Here is a 4439-nt window from a genome sequence, read left to right on the forward strand (position 1 = left end):
CCCGAATAAGAGCTTATACGGGGCTTCTATACTAGGTCTATATGGAAGCCCCGAATAAGAGCTTATACAGGGCTTCTATACCAGGTCTATATGGAAGCCCCGAATAAGAGCTTATTCGGGGCTTCTATACCAGGTCTATATGGAAGCCCCAAATAAGAGCTTATACGGGGCTTCTATACAAGGTCTATATGGAAGCCCCGAATAAGAGCTTATACGGGGCTTCTATACAAGGTCTATATGGAAGCCCCGAATAAGAGCTTATACGGGGCTTCTATACCAGGTCTATATGGAAGCCCCGAATAAGAGCTTATACGGGGCTTCTATACAAGGTCTATATGGAAGCCCCGGATAAGAGCTTATCCGGGGGATTTATATGGGAGCCCCGGATAAGAGCTTATCCGGGGCTTTTTATATGGGAGCCCCGGATAAGAGCTTATCCGGGGGTTTTATATGGGAGCCCCAGATAAGAGCTTATCCGGGGGTTTTATATGGGACCCCCGGATAAGAGCTTATCTGGGGGTTTTATATGGGATCCCCGGATAAGAGCTTATCCTGGGCGTTTCATCCTGGGTTTGTCTGTCTTTAAGGCTTATTACATACATACATGTATCTTGGACAAAAGACCCCTCGTTAAGGTCTTAAGAGTAAGATTGACATAAATAATTTACTTTTAGTCTCGTCAGAGTGGTATATACATTTACCATGTATTTACCTAATATTTACACATAATATACATTTACCATGTATTTACCTGATATTTACACATATCTGCCGGGTAAATATATGGTATTTGTGGGTAAATATTATATGTCACATTTACCAAACATTTACATACCCCACGTAAATTTGGTAAATCCCATATTTCGTGCAGTGAACGACCTCTCAGAGCACTTCCCAATTACCAACGGGGTGAAGCAGGGATATGTACTCGCACCAACCCTGTTCACCATCTTCTTCAGCATAATTCTCCAACAAGCTACAGAGTATCTTGGAGATGAAGACGACATCTACATAAAATACCCTACTGACGGCAGCCCGTTTAACCTACGGCGCCTTCAGGCCCACACCAAGACCCTAGAGCAACTCATCCGAGAGCTACTCTTTGCTGACGATGCTGCTCTTGTAGCCCACACAGAGTTCGCCATGCAGCGTGTAACATCTTGCTTTGCAGAAGCATCTGAACTCTTCGGTCTCGAAGTAAGCCTGAAGAAGACAGAGGTTCTCCACCAGCCTGTCCCCCTGAAAAAGTACCGCCCAACCTGCATCAAGATTGGCGAGAAACCACTGAAGGCTGTACATCAGTTCACTTACCTGGGGAGAACCATCACATCAGACGCAAAGATTGACAAGGAGGTCGACAACAGACTCGCAAAGGCAAACAATGCGTTTGGAAGACTCCACAGTCGTGTCTGAAGAGCAAGCATCTGAAGAAAGACACCAAAATCAGCGTCTACAAAGCCGTGGTACTGACTACCCTTCTGTATGGTTCAGAGTCGTGGGTTACCTACAGACACCACCTACGTCTTCTAGAACGTTTCCACCAGCGTTGTCTCCGTTCCATCCTCAACATCCACTGGAGTGACTACGTCACTAATGTTGAGGTGCTGGAGCGAGCGGGGATTCTCAGCATCGAGGCCATGTTGCTGAAAATACAGTTGCGCTGGGCAGGGCATGTTTCTAGAATGGAGGGCCATGGTCTGCCCATGATTGTCCTCTACGGCGAACTTTCTACCGGGCAGCGCAACAGAGGAGCACCAAAGAAGAGATTTAAGGACTGTCCACGGCGGTCAATTTCTAGGGTAAAGTTTCCAATTCTACGGAGGGGTATCAGGTTACCGGGGTTCCACGCGCGGCTTCCGTGGAGCCAGTCACACGGTTAACATTCTGTTAAGCAATAATTAACAGTTTCACGGGGACTCCCTTGTCCAAATGTGATAAAACCAGCACTGCATATACCTCATATGGTGTTGTTTTTATTACAATTCTTAAATGTATGTAAAATCACTCTCAACGCGTCGAATGCTTATTCTAGAACAATCGACGTCAATAACCAAACAACTGATTTAAACCGACCCCAAATCTCTCAGAAAACCCCACATTTTTGCATTTTAGAGATCAGTATAATAAAATTAAGATTTGAGTCGGACAGTTTTCTTTATTTCAAAGTTAAAGTGTTGCTAAGGCCGAAAAATTCGCCAAAAAAATGCACTTTTTCAACTTCCAAGGCCGATAATTCAAGAATGCTGCCATCTTTAAAAAATCCGTCCGACACAGATCGAGATTTGTGTCTTGCCTACAAGTTAAAATTTTTTTGAGGTAATTTGAATTTGTTTTTGTTGCGGTTTAAATACCATGTTTGCAAGCATGTCAGGCAGGGTGAGTAAGTACAGGGGGTAACTTATATCCCCGTAAACAACAATTACGATCGTCAAGGTCACACACGATGGCGGCAGTAGCTTCGTTACATGTTACATATCAACTATAAAATAGGGCAAAGATGTACTGTCCCGAAATTGGTTAATATTCGTGAAAAGGTGGATTTTTTACTGTTAGGCGGTACCCATGTAAAAACGGGCATGAAGCCGCGGGTTTACTGTACATGACCGTAGGTGACCCAGGATCGAACGAACGTTCGGTTCGATTGACGTCATATCGAACATGATTCGATTCGAATGACGTCATATAGAACATAATTCGGTTCGATTAAAAGGTTGGAATATTTGGGCCCAAATTTGACCATCGTGGTCTAAAGAAATCTCTGTCTTCGTGCAACATCGACCATAGTCAGTGGTCAGCTCTTGCCACTGACCGAGCTGCCTGGCGACATACAGTTCATGACTCAGTCTCTGCCTTCGAGAGGAGACGCAGAACTGCCCTCGAAGAGAAACGCAGTAAGAGGAAGAACCGCACCGTCACGGCTCCAACACCAGACCCGTCACTTACCTGCAGCCACTGTGGCCGAGTATGCCTGTCAAGAATCGGACTTGTCAGCCACCAGCGGGCATGCAGCAGGAGAGGAAAAGGCCCCTGAAATCTTCGGTTACGAAGCCAAGCCAAGATATATATGGGACAGTTATATATCGACATCTAATCTCTGTCTAATTTCACGACATCTAATCTCTGTCTAATTTCAATCCCATTTTATCCCCTCGTCTCCTCCTGTTATGTGGTCTGCCGGTCACCTTATTAATCAACTGTCAAAGCGAGCCCCCATCCTCTCGCAACCGTGGCCATAAGACAAGTTACATATAAACCTCCCTGTACGCCACCCTAAACAATACTTTCATACCCAGTAGTAGACAGACAGCCGGATTTTCTTTGTAGGTAACATAAAAGAATAAGAATAGAAACTTTTCATATGGCAATGTGTCCATTTTACAGTGCCGACGTCACCTATCGGGGCCTACAGCAAGACGTACCTGTTCGAGTCAGCAGTGATGGGCTGGTAGTCTGGAGTGTAGAAACCCTGACCACCACTGTATGCGATGCAGACCCCTTCTTCTTCCCTGCAGACACCATGGAATGTCACATCTGTTTTTCTGCACACACTGCTATCAAGCAAACTATTCGTAAGGCTTTTTCCTTCGCCAAGAAGGTGTTTTTACATGGATGTGTGTATGTTTGTGTGAGTGTGTGTGTGTGTTTGTGTGTATGTGTGTATGTGGTTTAGCACGATAACTCAAGAAGCTTTTGGTGAATTGTCATTTAACTTGGTTTGGTGGGTTGGTCTCCATACGACATAGACATGACTAGATTTTGGGCTACCTGCAGTATGTTTGTTGTGATAATGCAGCGGAACGTCCAGTTATGATATTGCGCTAACTCGACATTCGAGAATCGTGGATTTTGTGCTGGGAAAAATATGTGACATGGATTTGACAATTATAGCAACATGATGATGGGTACTACAGGACGATGTGTTAAAAAATTTTCGAGGGAGGATAACTCAAGAACCACGGGTCGTCGTCATTTGTATTATTTAGGTAGCTAATATGATTATTCACAAAATTAGATATCAATTATGTGGAACCTATTGGTAAATATTGATAATGCAAATAAAGATTTTATTTGCATAATCAATGCAAATGCTATTATTCTATAGTGGTAACTGATCGGAATTTGATACTTGCCATATTTGGAATCGCTTATCATGCTTTATTCAAATTAGGACCTCATTTTGCATAATTCGTGAGGAAATGCTACGCTAGCCTTATTTCTTCCGATAAGAGAGTCATTTGGCTGAGAATATGGTCATATCCGATAATTCATGTAAATAGGCTGTTATTTGCATAATAAATGTATAATTTGTACGTTCGGACGGTCAACATGATTTTTAGAAGGTATGATGTCTTGAACCTGTTTTCAATTCGTTGTAAGCTGAAACATGATAGTTTGCGGTAATATATATATATATATACATGCACACACAGAATGCCTAG

General features: G+C 43.3%; 1 pseudogene; it reads left to right on the plus strand.

The window, feature by feature from the left end:
* Positions 1 to 2834: 2834 nt before the first annotated feature.
* Positions 2835 to 4439, plus strand: part of LOC109475929 — a 48506-nt pseudogene continuing 46901 nt past the window's right edge.

The sequence above is a fragment of the Branchiostoma belcheri genome, unplaced genomic scaffold (genome assembly GCF_001625305.1).
Source record: "Branchiostoma belcheri isolate BF01 breed outbred unplaced genomic scaffold, Haploidv18h27 scaffold355, whole genome shotgun sequence".
NCBI lineage: Eukaryota > Metazoa > Chordata > Leptocardii > Amphioxiformes > Branchiostomatidae > Branchiostoma > Branchiostoma belcheri.